An 18,608-nucleotide genomic window follows, 5' to 3' on the forward strand; every position below is an offset into this window, starting at 1 on the left:
TGTTGTCTGTCCCCAAGGGAGGCCTTTTTTTGTAAATCCCTGTAATCAGTTCCCCTTTCTACCCCACCTTCCCTCCACCCTCACAGTATCGCTACTCTCAACACTGGTCCTGAAGGGATCATCCGTCCTAGATTCCCTGTGTTTCCATTTCCTATCTGTACCAGTGTACAGCCTATGGTCTAGCCAGATTTGTAAGGTAGAATTGGGATCATGATAGTGGTGAGGGGAGGAAGCATTTAGGAACTAGAGGAAAGTTGTATGTTTCATCATCTCTACACTGCACCCTGACTGGCTCATCTTCTCCTTTCTGTAAAGGAATGTCCAGTTGCATACAGATGGGCTTTGGGTCCCCACTCTGCACTCCTCCTCATTCACAATGATGTTTTTTGTTCTTTGATGCCAGATACCTTATCCCTTCATCACCTCGTGATCACACAGGCTGGTGTGCTTCTTCCATGTGGGCTTTGGTGCTTCTCAGCTAAATGGCCACTTGTTTACCTTCGAGCTTTTAAGACCCCAGACACTATATCTTTTGATAGCTGGACACCATCAGCTTTCTTCACCATATTTGCTTATGCACCCGCTTTGTCTTCAGCAACTGTGTCGGGAAGGGGTGCATCATGGAATGCCAATTTAGTAGAACAAATTATTTTTGCATTGAGGGAGTACTTGAGTGGAGGGCCAATGTCCATCTACTACCTTGATACTAAACCTATAAATATATGCACACAGATCTATTTCCCAATCCTCATATATAGATATATTTACATATGTGCATGCCTTTATTTAGACCTCTATAAATGCCCTTTGCCTCCTAGCTCTTTCCTCTATTTCCTTCGACTTTCCTCTTGTCCCACTATCATGCTCAGCCTTCATTTGGTTATCAGTAATTTCTCTCAGTTACATGAACCTTGATCACACCCTACCAGGCCTCCTATACCCTCCTCACCACCGATTTGGATCACTTGTTGTTCCCTTGTCTCTGAGTTTGTTAATACCCAAGTCCTTTCCCTCCCACCTCCCCCTCTCCCATGTCCCTCTGGAAATGTTGGTCCAGTTGTTTTCTCCTCCAGATTGTTCATCCAGCCTATCTTATTTAGACAGATCTGTGCAGATAATAACATGAATAAAAACAAGACAGAGCAAAACCAAGCAACAAAAGAAAATAGAACAACACTTCTACTTCTGCAATGAAAAGATGATTAAGGATAAATCATGAAGCCAGTCATGCTTGGTATAAAGTGAAAACTATTGAAAGTGAGGACGGAAATCAAGAGGCAGTATGGAAACATTGTCAATAAGAGTTTTGTTGTTTTTTGTCAGATATTATTTAATATACTTTCATTAATATTTTACAACTTTCTTATAACATATTCTAGTTTGGGTACCTTTCTTATTATTTCTATTTAAGTATTAACTGTATGAAACAATAAACTTCTTTTCAGTATATCATTTTTTTCAAATACTTAAAACATTTATTAGGGTGTTGAATTAGTTGCTAAATTATTTGAATCCCACCCCTACTCCCCTACTCAGAAACGCTACAATCTACTGCCTTCAAACAGCCTGATAGGTCAGATAAAAGTCACTCCCAGGTCACTTCCAAGGTTATTAATCTTCTCCAGAGCAAACAGCTTCATCTTTCTAATGTGAAGCATCTGGTGGTTTTTAACTGCTGAGTTTGTGCTTAGGAGCCCAACACATAATAACCATAACACAACTATGCCACCAAGGTTCTTTGAGAACCCTACAGAGCAGTTCTACACTGTTCTACAGGGTTGCTATGAGACAGAATCAAGCAGACAGCAGTAGGCTTTGAGTTTGGGGGTATTTCTATTATTATATTTTGCATACTTTGTTTCAAGTAACTTTATATTGGAGTAGTACAACTATTAATATATCATCTATTTAAAAGATGAACATGAGGGTCCCATAGACAGTAATAGGAGTTCTTAGCTTGATCCCAGATCTCTAGATTTGGACCCACTTCTGATTTGTAAAAATACCTGTAAAAATAGGGACCAATCTTTGTGTGTGTGTGTGTGTGTGTGTGTGTGTGTGTGTGTGTGTGTGTGTTGAATATTCCTTCAAGCCTAGTATATAGAAAATTCTTACCTGACTGGATAGACCCAATTTCTTGACCCTCTCACCCCCTCAACACAAGCTTCCCCACCCTTGTTTTGTTTTAATCATTTTGATGGAGGCTCATACAGTTCTTATCACAACCCATATATCCATCCATTGTGTCAAGCACCTTTGTACATTTGTTGCCACTATCATTTTCAAAACATTTTCTTTCAACTTGAGCCCTTGGTATCAGCTCCTCATTTCCCCCTCCCTCCCCCACTCTCTCTTCCTCATGAATATTGATAATTTATAAATTATTATTGTTTTTTCATAACTTACACTGACTGATGTCTCCCTTCACCCACTTTTCTGTTGTCCATCCCCCTGGGAGGGGATTATATGTAGATCATTGTGATCAGTTTCCCCTTTTTCCCCCAACCTTACCCTCACCCTCCTGTTATTTCTACTGACATTATTGGTCCTGAGGGGTTTATCTGTCATGGATTCCCTGTGTTTATAGCTCTTACCTGTACCCATGTACATGCTCTAATCTAGCCAGATTTTTTATGTAGAATTGGGGTCATGATAGTGGGTGGGAGGAAGCATTAAAGAACTACAGGAATGTTGTGTGTTTCATTGGTGCTGTATTGCACCCTGACTGGCTTATCTCTTCCTTGTGATCCTTCTGTAAGGGATGTCCAATTGTCTACAGATGGACTTTGGGTCTCCACTCCCCACTCCCCCTCATTCACATTGATATGATTTTTTGTTCTGGGTCTTTGATACCTGATACCTGAGCCTGTGGACACCTCCTGGTCACACAAGCTGGTGTGCTTCTTCCATGTGTGCTTTATTGCTACTCAGCTAGATAGCCACTTGCTTATCTTCAAGCCTTTAAGACCCCAGATGCTATATCTTTTGATAGCGAGGCACCATCAGCTTTCTTCATCACATTTTCTTATGCACCCATTTTGTCTTCCGTGTTGCTTTTGGGAAGCTGAGCATCATAGAATGCCAGGTTACTAGAACACAGTATTCTAGGAACATTGAGGGAGTACTTGAGTAGAGGCCCAATGTCTGCCTGCTATCTTAAAACTTAGCATATAAATATATGTAGATAGATCTATTTCTCTATCATTAAATATAAACATTTTTACATATGCATGTACCTGTATTTAGACCTCTATAACTACCCTTCACCTCCTAATTCTTTCCTCTATTTCCTTTTACTTTCCTCTTGTCCCATTATCATGTTTGGCCTTAATTTGGGTTTCAGTAATCCCTCTTGGGTACATTGCCCTTGATCAATCCCCAACAGACATCCTACGCCCTCCTTGAGATTGATTTTAGACCACTTGTTGTTCCTTTGTCCCTGAATTTGTTAACTTCCTTCCCCCCCCTTACATGTGTCCCCCCCATAACCATCGGCCCCACTGTTTTCTCACCTGTATTGTTTGTCCCACCTGTCTTATCTAGATAGACATGCAGAGACCATAATAAGCACAAAAACAAGACAGAGCAAAAGAAAAACAACAACAACAAAGAAGAAAAGCCTATAAATAGTTCCAGGTCTGTTTGTTTACTTTTAGGAGTGTTTTCCAGTCAAGTCTGATGAGATGTCACATCCTATCCCCAAAGTCTATTTTTGGTATTCTCCGGGGACATCATTGCTTTGCTCCCCTTGCTGTTGGGCTGCACGCCCTTAGCCTTTTGCCCCAGTGTGGTGGGGTCAGATCAGGCACCATTCCTACACTGTGCCTCCAGTGTTTTTCCTTGAAGTGCTATGTGTATGTGAGGGACGTCATTTCTTTTGATGGGCCTGGCCCTATGTTCCCCACCCTTTTATAATGATTTTCAGAAATCAAAGAATAATCAATGTTTTCTAATATCATTAAATGTGAGAAACCTAACATTTAATATGTTTCATCATTTTTTAATTTCTTCTCTCTGAATATTATGACCATTACAAATGAATATTAAATACTGTGTCCTTCAATGCTTGTGTTAGTCCATGTAGACTAGGGTAACAAACTCACAGATACTCATATATGTTTATGAGAGAGTTTAATATAAAAGAGCAATTGTATATTGAGAAAACATCCCACCCAGTCCAGATCAAGTCCATAAGTCCAGTATTACCCTATATGTCAATAGTAGTCCATAAATTCCTCTTCATATTCATGCAGCCATGAAATGATGCCAAATGCAGGAAGATCACAGAACAGTAGGTGGAAAGTCTTGTAGATCCAGTGGTGGTAAAACCATGTCAGCCCTGGTGTAGGTCTCCACATGGCTCCTCCAGCTTAGAGGCATGGCTTGTCAACAAGAATGTCTCCCAGGGTAAGATAGTTAATGTTTATTATACCAACTTGGTCAATAAACACATGTGGGACTAATTGAAGAGCTGTGGGAAAAAAGGCTTGGTGAGCCTTACATTTCCAGGTCTCAGATCTCTTGCTTTATGATGGTTGGACCAGGGTTCAGCTGCTTTAACCAGTTCCCTGCTTCAGCTGGCAAGGCTCGCTTCCTGCAAGACATCCCTGAGAAGAAGCCTCATGGACCTATCCCTGGGTGCTGGAGCAGCCAAGTAGAGACCCCTATCAGTGCTGAGATGCTTGCACGTTCACTGGTTCAGCTTTCCTCCTGCAGTCGGCATCATTGCGTCTATTTTGTGAGATGGAGGAGGACATTGTGGATTAGTGTAGGACATATGGCTAATGTAGAACTTGTGGGCGTGGGCAGTACTGGGTTGGGATGTTTTCTTGATGTGCACTTACTCTCTATATAAAACTCTCTCTTATGCATATGAGTTTCTGTGGATTTGTTTCTCCAAAGCACCCAGACTAACACACAGCGAGTGTCTGTTTTTCCTGCCTCCAGTGAGTTATTTATCTCCTTAACACCTCCAAATGAGGTCAAGCTGTGACCTGATTGACAGGCTAAACTCCACCCCTTCACTCTTAAATCTCAAACAGATTATGTAACTACCATAATGTTATTCTCAAGAATAAGTTCCAACATTAAGAAGGAAGGTCTAATTTTATGTCTCATGACCTTGCAGTTACCACCAGCAGCTGCATTGAGTTAAATCTGACTCTCATGTGTCAGTAGAACTGCACTCTGCTGGGTTTTCACTGGATGATTTTGGGGAAGTGTATTACCAGGTCTTTCTTCCCATGTGCCTCTGTTGGAACCAGGGCCTCCAACATTTCAGTTAGCAGACAGAGTTTTAACTACTTGCACCACCTGGGAACTTCCTACTCCTATAATAACCAAAAAGACCCATCGCCATCCCATCAATTTGAACTCATGGAGACGCCAGCCTTTGGGTTAGTAACCAAGAGCAAGCCATTCGCATCATGTAGGGTCCTCACAATCCCAAACCAAAGTCACTGCCATTGAGTCAGTTCCAATGCTTAGTGAGACTTTGAAAATATTGTGAGAGCAGATAGCTTCATCTTTCTCCTCCCTGGAACCACTGACCTCATGGCTCACTGACCTCCTACACTTACCTGACCGTGCCACCAGGACTCCTTGGTTCTCAGGATAGAGATGGGTAAATAACTATACACTATATGTCTTCACACTTCCTAGGTTTCCTTCGGGGAACGAAGGGGAGAGGAATGCAATTCTGGTTGCCTGTACCAGGTTCAGACGGATGACTTTATTTGATGCAGAATTTAACCATTCTTTAGAGTTGCATTAGCCCATACTCATGCTCACTACAGTCTGACCATTATCCAAGTCCTAGCTGGGGTGACTCTTATAAACAGGTTTAAATGTTATTAAATCTTCAATTCTGATTTACCTTTTCACTTGTGCATACCACCCCCACTGCTGAACCCCAAATACCTGAAGGCAGCCCTGACTCCTGGTCAGTCCGTGTATTATCCTATTTTATTCTCTTCTTTATGCCTCCAGAAGAAGCTGCCACAACACTCACTTAAAGAAGGGAGTGTGACTTAAGTAAGTGAGTGCTCATTATGTTGCAATTTTGACGTATGCTTTCCTCACCAAAGAAGATAGATCAGTATCCCATTCTATGAATAGAAAGGACAACAAATTAATCAGATAAACACCTTTAATCATCTTCAAACTGCCACTTAGAAAAATGTAAACACAAATGGGAATATGAAAATGACAAATACCTTCAGTCAAGTTAAATTAATGTATACAATTAGACAAAAAATGGCAAAAGTTTTATGAGAAAAGTGAAAGAAACAGAAATGTAAGGAGCTACGTACTGCGTTCTTATAATAAACTTATTTTGTAGGCCTTTCTCTTCCCGTGGAACATGGCAAAACTGAGGCTCACAAAACTTACTAAATTTTCTTACTCAGCCGATAAGACATAGAAGAAGTTTCACATTTAGTTTGATTTCAATGCCAACGATCTTTCTACTGTTCTAAAGAGAGCCACATCCCCTAGTAAAATCGGGGAAAAAATTAAGTTAAAAAGTTGAAAGTTTTAATCCTATTAAAACAGAGAACAGAGCATGAGAGGCAACAGTAAATGTCAAAAAAGCAAAAGCAGCACAAGTAGAAGGAATACACACAAGGAGGCATGGCGCTAGAGCAGGGTTCTCAACCTGTGGGTCGTGACTCCTTTGGGGGTCAAACAACCCTTTTACACGGGTCGCCCAATTCATAACAGTAGAAAAATTACAGTTATAAAGTAGCAACAAAAATAATTTATGGTTGGGGGGTCACCACAACTGTATTAGAGGGCCGCAGCATTACAAAGGCTTGAAAACCCCTTTCTAGAGCATTCTTGGCATCCACTTTGAGCAGTTTGACTCATAGAAGCCACTCACTAAACAATCATTTCCTTACTCAATGACTCACTTAAAGGTACAGATAAAACTCCTGAAACAGAATCAGCCAACAACCTATTCTGCAATAAAGATGCAATTAATCAAAATAGCTAGGAGATTTTTCTCATCAGGACAATCCTTGGTTAATCATGAATGAGAAAGGCCTTTTCTTAGATTCAAATTTGTTACATTCAATTTTACTAAGCAGAGTGATGCTTCAAAAACTAGTGCACGTGTGTTGACGGAATTAGGTATCACATATCAAAAGATCCAAAGCACACAATTATATCGATGTGAATTATGTGGGTCTTAATGGCGACTCACAGCCCATCTGTAGACAACTGGACATCCCCCCAACAGAGGGTCACAAGGAAGGGCCAAGCCAGCCAGGGTGCAGTATAACGCCGACAAAACACATAACATTCTTCTAGTTCATTAATGCTTCCTTCCCCCAATATCATAACCCCTGTTCTACCTTACACATACTGCCAGACCAAAGCAAGTACACTGGTACAGATAAGAGCTCTTTACACATGGAATCCAGGACAGATAAACCCTCAGGAACAGTAGTAGGTCAGTGGTGATATCAGGATGGTAGGACAATGGTGGAGGTGTGTGGGGACGGGTTGGTGGAGAAGGGGTGGTGAAGGTTAACCCAATCGCAAAGTTGGTTATACAGTCCACCACCCCAAGGAACAAATAACAAATGTGGGTGAAGGGAGGCAGTAGACAGTGTAAGACACAAAACAACATTAATAATATGTAATTGATAAAGGATTCACGAGGGTGGGACAGTGGGGGAGAGAAGGAGGGGGAAAAAAAGAGGACCCTATACCAATGGCTCAAGTAGAAAGGAGAGGTTTTGGAAATGTTGATGGTAACATATGTACAAGAGTGTTTACTACAATTGAATTATGAATTGTTTGAAGATTTTTAAGAGCCCCCCCAATAAAATGATTAATAAAAATAAATAAATAAAATTTGTAAGGGAAAAAAATACCTCTTAAAATAGAATTGCCCAGTTATTAAAAGATATAGTGTCTGGGGTCTAAAAGGCTTAAAGTTAAACAAGTGGCCAACTAGCAGAGAAGCAACAAGCCTACATGGAAGAAGTACACAAGCTGGTGCGATCATGAGGTGTCCTCGGGACTGGGTAACAGGCATCAGAAGACCCATAACAAACAAACAAACAAACAAACAAAAACATATTGTTGAAAACTGATGAGGGGTGGAGCAGAGACACAAAGCCCATCTGTAGACATTGGGACATTCCCCCCAGAGGGTCAAAGGGAAGGGATGAGTCAACCAGGGCTCAGTGAAGCACTGATGGACCACACAATGTTCCTCTGGTTCCTTGAGGCTTCCTCACCTCCCCCACCCCCCTAATATGACCCCAGTGCTGCTCCTCACTTCAGACTAGACCGGAGCATGTGCACAAGTACAGATAAAAGATAAGAGCTCAGGACACATGGAATCCAGGAACAGGAATGGGAATAGCGATATCAGAAGGGGAGAGGGGAAGTGGGGAGAGGAGAAGAGGAAGGAGGAACCTATTGCAATGATGACATACAACCACACACACACCCCTTCAGGGAGACAAACAACAGAAACCATGGGGGATGGGAGACAGCAATCAGTGTAAGATATGAAAATAATAATTTATAATTTATCAAGGGGTCACGAGGGTGGGGGGGAGGAAGGGAAAAAAGAGGAGCTGTTATCAAGGGCTCAATAGAAAGTAAATGTATAGAAAAGAATTATGGCAACGTAAGTTCAGATATGCCTGATACAATTGATTGTTATGAGTTGTCGGAGCACCCAATAAAATGATCTGTTAATAAAAATTTTTTTCAAACAATCTGGGGATTGTTTGGGGAATTGCAAATAAACAAACAAAACTAGTGCACAGAACACTGACTTGTAGTACTTGCGACACTGCAAATTCCTGACTTTAGTTCAAGAGATTCTATTTTAATTTAGAATCTGGGGTACAACTAAGAGTGATTCTGATTCAGCAGACGAACTTTAAGAAACATTAAGTAAAGGATACAGAACATAATTGAACCTATTTTTTTGGATAGCAAGAGTAACAGCCCCTTAGCCATCATCCTACCCATTAACCCTTCCCCTGCCTCCGCCCCCCCACAGGACCTCTGCAATTAGATACTGAAGGTATGGAATCCAGGACCATATCCAAAACCCAGTGATCTTGGGTATGACCATTGTCTTCTGAAAGTATACTTCAAAGACAGGATAGTTGCTTTCTAGTAGGTAAATAGGATTGAAAATTCCATTGTACTAAATTTATTAAAATAGAATGCATAGTAATCATTGAGATTTTTAAAAACGATCATGTTATGCTAAGACTATGCAAGAGTCGTATAGACATATCCACACCAGATCTAATTTTTCACACCTTCTCCTTTAAATAACTCAGAAGCTCAATATATTCATGGTTACAATGCACAATATTAAGAATATAGTCAGCAGCCGTGGGATGATGATGGTTATTTTTAGAATTAATCTAGAAATACCAAGATTTACAATCTTGGCACTAGATTTCTTTAAAAGGGAATAAGTTGTCTTTCTTAGAAAATGATATCCTGATAAAGTTATTTGGATATGACAATATATGTCAGAAGAAATGTAAAGAATAAAGGGAGAATCAAGCAGCTCCCAGGTATTGGCCAGAAATACAAATTCTCTGTTTTAACACCAGAGTTACTAAATCAGATGCTCTGGAGTTGTAAGATAATGCTCTTGTATTAATATTATAATATAAATGATTCTAAATGCATAGTCAAGTTTGGGAACCACAACACTAAATATTTTGTAATTTGTCTGAAATTCTTTAGCTCTCACTCTTCTACAAAGCTTATATTTATTTCTGGGCTAGAGCACAGTATTTCCATCAGAAGATTTCATTCCGGTTAAATGACCAAAAGTCAACTCGAGGAAGAGAGTCTACTATCTTACCATTGTTTCTGTTGTTGTTAAGTTCCATTGAATAGGTTCCGCCCCAGAGTGATCTTACGCACAACAGAACAAAATACAGTCTGGTCCTTTACCATCCTCACCACTATCTCTAGCTTACTGCCCTCCACTAAATTGTGCCCTCTTCATGGTTTCAATTCATCGTCGTTTGATGGACAACAGAATGAAACACTGTGTCATCCTGACATTTGTTACATAGTAAAATCAAGCCCAGTGTTATTGCTACTGCTTCAATCCACCTTGTTGGGGGCCCTTTCACTTTTCCCAGATTCTCTGCTTCCCCAAGCATAATGTCCTTTTCCAGAAATTAATCCCTCCAGGTCACATGCACAAAGTACATGAGATGAAGTCTCGCCATTCTCAACTCTAAGGAGTATTCTAGCTGGACTTCTTCCAGTTTTCCTTTTTCTTTTGGCAGTCTATGATATATTTAATATTTTGGGCCAACAACATAACTCAAAGCCATCAATTCATCTTTGGTCGTCCTCATTTATTATCCAGCTTTCCCGTGCATTTAAGGTGGTGATTGAAAATACCATAGTTTGGGTCAAGTATGCCGTGGTCCTCAAAGTGACATCTTTGCTTTGCAACACTTTAAAGAAATCTTTGTAGTATATTTGTCCAATGCACTACATCCTTTGACTTCTTGACTATCACTTCCAAAGACATTGTCTATCCAGATAAAATGTTATTTGTCTCTAAGGAGCACCCTGCCATACTCCTCCGAGACAGATCTGCTTGTCCTGTATGCAGTCCCTGGTACAGCCACTACTCTTCTCCAGCACCACAAGTCAAATGCACCCATTCTTCTTCAGTCTTCCTTCTTCATTGCTCAACTTTCACACGCATGTGGAACAATGGAGTGTACCCTGACTAGGGTCAGGTGCCACTTAGTCCTCAGAGTAACATCATTGCTTTTCAATACTCTATAAAGGTCTTGTGCAGCAGATTTACCTTATGGAATATGTTTTGTTTTTTGATCTCTTGACTGCTGCTTCCATGAGCATTATGGTGGATCCAGGCAAGACAACATCTTTGACAACTTTAACATTTTCTCTATTGATCGTGTTACCTATTGGTCCAGTTGTGAGGATTTGTGTCTTCTTTACATTGAGTTGCAATCCATACTGAAGGCTGCAATCCCTGATCTTCATTAGCAAGAAGATCCTCCTCACTTTAAGCAAGCAAGATTGTGCATCTTCATATTACAAGTTGTTGATGTCTTCCTCCAATCCTGATGCCAAATTCTCCTTGTTGGTGGAAACAGCTCCGCATGTTTTTTAAAAAATTAAGAACAAAAAACTAATTCATTGCCAGTACCCAAAACTTTGTGCAGAGTTACCAGTAATGTTGCTGTGTCAATCCATCTCCCTGAAAGCCATCATCTCCTTTGCTGCCCATCTAATTTAGTAAGTATGATGTCTTTCTTCTGGGACTGGTTTCACCTGTCAACAGGTCCAAAATATGGGAGAAGAAATCTCGCCATCCTTGATTGTAAGGAGCAGCCTGACCATACTTCTTCCAAGACAGATTTGTTGTTTCTTTTGGCAATCCAGGATACTTCACCAGCGATATTCTTCACCAGTACCACAATGTAAATGCATTAATTCTTCTTCAGTCTATCTTATCAATGTTCAACTTTCGCATGCTTATGAGGCAATTGAAGATACCGTGGCTTGAATCAGGTGCACTTTAATCCATAAAGTAACACCTTTGCCTTTCAGCATTTTGAAGAGGTCTTGTTTACTCAGTGCACGGTATCATGTGACCTCAGGACTGCTATTTCCATGAGCATTGATTATGAATCCAAGCAAATAAAAAATGTGACAGCTTCAATCTTTTCCCCATTATTATGTTACCTATTGATCTAGTTTTGAGCATTTTTGTTCTTTTGACTCTAGTTGTAATCCATATTGAAGGCTTTGATCCTTGATTTTCATCAGCAGGTGCTTCATATTTTACTTTCAGCAAATAAGTTTGTATTATCTACATATCACAGGTTGTTAATGATCCTTCCTCCAATCCCGATGCCGTGTTCTTCACATAGAACAGTTTCTGTGATTATTTTCTCAGCATACACTGAATAAGTTTGGTGAGAGGAGACGACCATGATGTACACCTTTCTTAATGATAAGCCATGCCGTATTTTGTTTTGTTCACACAACTGCCTCTTGATTCGTGTGTAGGTTCCATATGAGCACAAAGAAGTGCTCATTCTTCTCAATGCTATCCATAATTTGTTAAAATTCACAAATTTGAATGACTTTGTATAGTCAATAAAATACATGTATCATCAATAAAATACATTGCTCGAATACAGCCATGATCCCGCTGATGTCAGCAATGACAACTCTTGTTCTTCATCACAAGTTTTAATGATTGGGGGGGGTGTGTGTGTCTGTGTGTGTGTGTGTGTGTGTTGGGCTAAATTGTCTAGAGAAAGAAAATCAGGGACACTCACATATATAAAAGAAAGAACTTTATGTCAAGAAATAACGGTATATAAAGAAGGCAGCCCAACCCAGTCCAACTCCCGTCTACGGATCTGATGTTAGCCTGAGCCCACTTTAGACTCACATGGCTGCAAGCCAATGACTCAGAAAGCTGAAGTGGGATGCAGGGAGAGCAAGGCCAGTGGATCCAAGGTTGGTGGGAACGTAGCAGGTGGTGGCAGCTCCCTGGGTCGGTGGCCCACATGGGACCAGCCTGGAGAAGACAAATACAGAGTCCCAGCAATGAGGAAAGCAAAAGGCAAGAAGGAGGAGAACTTTCCAGTGTCTCTCTCATAAACAGTCAACACACCAAAGAAGGCAGCATCAGGCTGTGACCTGGTTGATGGTTTGAACTCCCCCTTTCACACAGGTGCAAGTTGACATAAAATTAGAATAATAGTCGTATTAACTAAACTTCCTTGTATGCTATTATTCTATTACAAACTGCATTATACTTCTAGATAGACCTTGTAAAAATTTTGAAGATGAATAAGACTCAAATCCTGTTCACTTTGTCATTCTCAGAATAGTAAACCACATGATTCCATATGATTGTCTGATTCGTAATGGCTAATATCAGTTCATTTAAGCTCACTTAAGCATTTCATTTCTCTTTTTATTTTCAAATGATCTATAATCAGCTTTATTCTGAATTAGTCATCGATCTAGTCTGTGCATCAAAAGAGTAGGAAAAAAGTCAACATGGAAAAAAATGGGGTTGGGGGAGGTAAAATGGATATGGATTTGGAGTCTTTAGTGAAAAACAAGTTCATCTCCAAAAAAAAAAAAAAAAGGAGGGAGACCATCAAAAAAGTTCCCTGGCAACTGAGAGAGAAGGCACAATGTCAGGGTCCATGTATCAGAAGGCATTGTGCTCCAGGTCATGGATGCCATCTTGTCAATGCAGAAAGCTGGCAGGTTCAGGATGAAGCCATTCTGGGGCTCCTACAGAAACTTCCTGACACTCTATTGCCCTTTGGGGTGATCTAGTGGGTGTGTAGTATCGTGGTGAATACTGAAAGTCGGGAAGGCGCCATAGCCATGAACTACGAAACAAGCCTTTGCCACGAGGTAGCCCATGGAGTAGCGTGCCGGCCTCCTCTGCTCTGTAGCCAGCCGGGAGGAGGAAGACATGCCAGGGTGTCGGACTCCCAAGACGGTCAGCCAGGTGTCAGTGAGAGAAGTTGGCTGCTGCAGCGGGAGACAAGTCAGAACTATTTCACATCTTAGAGAGCCGCCGATTTTTTCTGCATATGTTCTGCAACCTGAACAGTTTCTCCAGCCTCTCAAATATAGGAGCAAATTTTTTTCCACTCATCTTCAACATGTTGTCATGGTCCTCCTTCATCTGGACAATATTGCTGGAGGCCACCAGGATGTAACTGAGGCCCTAGATGGCCAGTGAGGTACTCCATGGCGCAGAGAGTGCAGAGGCTGCAGATTCCATGGGCCGCGGGTCTCGCTGGCTTCTTGGCCTTACCAGGGACACAGCGCAGCGAGCACAGCGCCTTGCCCGCTTCCATTCCGTGTTTGGCGCCTTCCAATTTTCCTGACTGGCACTTTGTACATTCCATTTTCCGATTACCCAGAGAAGTTTGCGACTGTTTTCATGCATTTTAAATCATGTCATGTCAGCACATGAAGGGCCCCTAAGTTTTCCGCATGCATCCATGCTATTGAGGTTGTCTCTAAGGAGGCAAGCGGTGTCCTGTTGTATGTTGAATGCCTTCCAGCATGAAGGACTCCTCATCTGGCACTGTGTGAGACAGGGTGCCACTTACTATTTATACGATTTTCAGTGACTACCGTGTTCAAACATTGGATGCCCTTTTCTTCTTCCTACTCTTAGTCTGGATGCTCCACTGAAACCTGCCCACCATGGTTGCCCCTGCTGCTTTTTAAAATTCTGACAGCTTAGCGCTCAGCATCAACTCAACACTCAAGCCACCACAAATAGACACATGATTGGTAGGTCTAGCGTGTAGTAAAGCTAATTATGTGAATGTTGGTTAGTTTAATTCATTTATCAATACGTAAAACACTAGCTATCTAGTCACCGTTTGATCTTACTTATTTTACCTTTCTGCTGAGGTAAAATAAATATCTTTCCAGAAACTTTTTGAAGGCTCCCCCCTCATAGTGCCACCACTCAAATTGGAACTCCTAAGGTGATTTCCACCAAGACCCTCTGTTTTACATGCTAATCATGGAAATGACATGCCTGTCGTTTATATAAAAGAAAAAAAAGTGGAAATCTCTAAGCTTGACTTCATCACAGACAATCATTCCTGTGTCTTGGTCAGCTGTCGAACACAAGCTGAACTCCATGGAGTATCAGTCATATGTGTATGTTCCCCATAGTAATGAGGCTTTTGTTAAAAATTACTGAGTTTTTTATCCTTATTAGAGGTTGTCTGAGCATCAAAAGACTGTTTGAGAATGTTGGGAAATGATCATATTTGCCTTATCATTTCTCTCTAAAATATGTATTCTTAGAATGTGATCACTATAACTGTAGGAATATAGGAAAGCTACCAGACAAGGAAAAGGAGCCTTAGTGTCAGCCAACTTGCTCAGGCATACTGCTGGTTCTGTAGTATTTTTAATCAATTAATTTTAAAAGAAATCTGCATTCAAATAACTTTGAGCTATGACATTAAACAACTTTCCTAAATGAAAAATAAGAGCCTTTGACATGATGTTGTAAACTATGAATGTCCCACAGAATATAGTGAACAGTTCTTAACTTCTACAAGGGTAAATAACAACATTGCTACAAAATTATGGAAGCATTAAGCAAAAATATAGAAATGTGAAGCAATTATTTCCCAATATAGCCTTCATCTAGGTATATACACTTCTGAAGGGAGTGTTCCCCTCTCTCTAACCATTCTCCAGAGAATTCTGTGCTCTATGGCTTATACCATGTATATTAAAATGTCGTCTAGGCTTTATCCTGGAACTCAGAATGGATTCCTCTTCATTGTTCTTTGAGTTTGGGAAGCAAAATGAAGTCCAAAGAGCATGATCAAGACTATAAGGTGGACAGTAAAGTTTCTTAACAAAATTATCATAGAACAGCCCTAGCTACCTAGAAGAATGTGCAGGTATATTGTCACAATGGAAAATAATTTCTCAGTCCAACTTCCCTGGTCTTTTTCTCACTAATTCAGTTTTCAATACATATTCTCAAGATGTCACAAGTCTTCATGATTTTCCTGTGTCTTTCTCAAAAACATACCATGATAACCCCTTTGGAGCCCTGCAAAAAAACAGTTGTCATGATTTTCTGAGCTGACCTGTCTACTTGCCATTCAACTAGGCGACCAGATCCCCTCTGAAGTCACTGAAGTCACCTTAATAAAGCCAAGGGGAGTGCATTATGGACAGAACTTGTGTCAGTTATACCCTGACTACTGAGGCAGGTTTAAATGGGTTTGTTTGAAATAAACCCATGTATGAAATGGAACGCTAGTAGCAATATTTTACTTACCACCGTAAAACCGTTAGAAAATTCTTTTGAGAAGCAGCTTATAAAGCTAACACCTTAGGAAACATTGCCCTGTTGAAAATCTTGAACAATTTCTTTACTTCTTCAAAATTTGAAATGTAAGTAAATTACTTAAATTAAATAATATTTTTCTTCTAAAGATATCTGAATTATTTTCATTATTTCATGCATTTTGTATAACTTTACTCAATACCTTCTCTATCTCCAGATATAAGTATATATTATTGCAATTATAAATATATGTAAGTTAATTCCTCTAATTATGAAGCACCTTTAATTATGAAGCATGCCTAAAATCACATCAATGTTTCATTTATATTATTAGTATAAACAAAAAATATATAGATAAATATTTTTAACACCTAAAGAAGCTCAAGGGAATAATTTTAGAAAGTAATTGTAATCATCAAATCCTTTGAGAGTATACTAATAATCTATTTACTTATGTTAAAGATGCCGTAAAACAATGATTTCTATGCTATACTCCAACTACTATCTGTATCACATGCATTCCCAGCTGCCAGTCTCTTTTCCCGAGTATCAGGGGTCAGAGGCCCATGTGGTAGTCAATGCCCTTGTGCCATAGTCATGATTGTTGAGGTACTAGATCAACTTTTGTCCAATTAGATTCTCTTGCCAGGCAATTGTATTTACCACGAATCAATTCCAGTTTGTCTCTGCTGTTTATGAAAACTGAGACCAAGGATACTTGAGGATGTGGGGGTGACAATGAACATGAGTAGCACAAACTGTTCACACATTCAGCTGTAAATGAGAGATTGAAGATCCAAATTCACTCAGATACCTGAGAAGGCTTGGCAATATCCTTTCAAAATTTCTCCTATGGATCACAGCTCCGTTCGACACACATGCGGTTCTATTTTCAGGTACCAGCAAGTTGGCTCTGACTCGTAGCTACCTTATGTACACCGGAAGTACACACTGCATTGTCCCGGACCATCCTCACAATTATTGTTTTGTTGAGCCCATTGCTGCTGCGGTAATTTCTTTTTGAAGAATTAATACCAGACTGGTTCTAAAGGGTTGGAGATTAAAGAAGTCCCAAATATCCAACTCTTCCACAGTGTTATTCTGCTCCATTTTCCCCTGATCTTCATGTATCATGAGTATATTCCTTCATGTCCGTGGATTCTGAAATTTGTTGCAACTTCCCATGGGAACTCACAAAACTTTATGAGAGAAAGCCTCTACAAATCAAAGTCCCAAATCAAAGGGCCAGGCAGAAGCAAGTTAGTGAGCCTCAAGGCAAACAAGTACAAACGTCACAGCAGGTCCCCTTGCTTAAATAGAGGCCAGCTTTCCAGGTGACGTGTGGAGAATGGTCCAGTGGCACAGCATGGGTACCCATCCAAGTAGAGCAAAGGATGGCATCTTGAGTTAGACCCTCTAGTCAAGAAGTCTTACACGTGCCCCGCAAGGAAAGAAGGATGTGACTTGGTTCACCTCTTTACTAAGGTAGAGACTAAGGATGCCTCCATGGAAGCTAAAGGTGTGACTTGACTTACACCCTTTCCTAAAGTCCGGTATTAATGCCACCCTAATCCTGTCCACTAGTGTAGTCGAGACAACCTACCCAAACTCGCTGCCATTGAGTCTACACCAGTTCATGCAGCCCAACGCCACACCACTAAGCGACCAGAGCTCAGAGCAGAGTAGAACACCCTCAGAAGGAGATTCTAGCCACAGGCATGGAGTCCCGAGTGATAACACATCACATAAGGAATGCAGCCCCGTGTCAGTCGGCCTCATTGAGGGTCTCCCGCTCCTTTGCTGACCCTCTAGTTAACCAAGAATGATGGCCTTTTCCCGGGACTTGCCTTTCCTGGTAACATCTCCAAAGTGGATCAGATGAAGATTTGCCTGCCCTCAGAATACAGTTATGGTTGTCCTAAGTCAGAAACAATTCAACGACAACTAGGTTTGTTTGCTCATTTACATTTTTAAAAAATCAAACAACAGACAACAATATAGAATTAGACAAACCGAGGAAAGTGTGTATGGTCTTTAAGAAGTGCTACATGATTCTCTTTTTTATAAAATTCTAATATTTCTTTTATTTTTAACGTCTAAAATTTTATTTTTTAGATCATTTTATTGGGGGCTCTTACAGCCCTTATAACATAAAAAAAAAGGAGCTGAAACCAAGGGCTCAAATGGAAAGTAAATGTTTAAAAAATAATGATGACAACATATGCACAAATATGCTTCATACAATTGATGTATGGCTTGTTACAAAAGCTATTTCTTTACAATGCATGTTTTCTAGATTAATAAAGTCCTTTCAGTTTGTCACAATTTACCTGAAATATAGTAAACTGTGAGCTGCTGATTCATACTTAGAAACTTCTAGTTTAACATGAATACATTAAAATAAATAATGAAACATGCTAACCTTCTTCACGCGCCCCAAATTCCTTTACCTACACACACTCAAAGCAACAGTCCTAATTGCAGATGAGGCGATTGTGACTGCACCAAAAAGAACCCAGTCACAGCTCTGTGCCCCTGTGCAGGCACCTGTGGCTATAGTACTGGTCCTGCTGGAATGTCACTGTGTTGTGAATTGTGTGTGACTGGGATCGCCCACCTAGGAAGCTGAAGCTAAAATGTAGAGACACTGCCTGCTTTAAAGGGGTGGCAATTGAAATATAAAGTACTTGACATATGAGATATTAAATATTAGCAATTTTCCTGTAGTTGTATGATCTAC

At 40.3% G+C, this 18,608-nt stretch overlaps 1 pseudogene; it reads right to left on the reverse strand.

Moving 5' to 3' along the window:
- Nucleotides 1-13,225: 13,225 nt before the first annotated feature.
- Nucleotides 13,226-13,781, reverse strand: LOC142440033 (proteasome subunit beta type-2 pseudogene; annotated as a pseudogene).
- Nucleotides 13,782-18,608: the final 4,827 nt, after the last annotated feature.

Source organism: Tenrec ecaudatus, chromosome 2 (genome assembly GCF_050624435.1).
Source record: "Tenrec ecaudatus isolate mTenEca1 chromosome 2, mTenEca1.hap1, whole genome shotgun sequence".
Taxonomy (NCBI): Eukaryota; Metazoa; Chordata; class Mammalia; order Afrosoricida; family Tenrecidae; genus Tenrec; species Tenrec ecaudatus.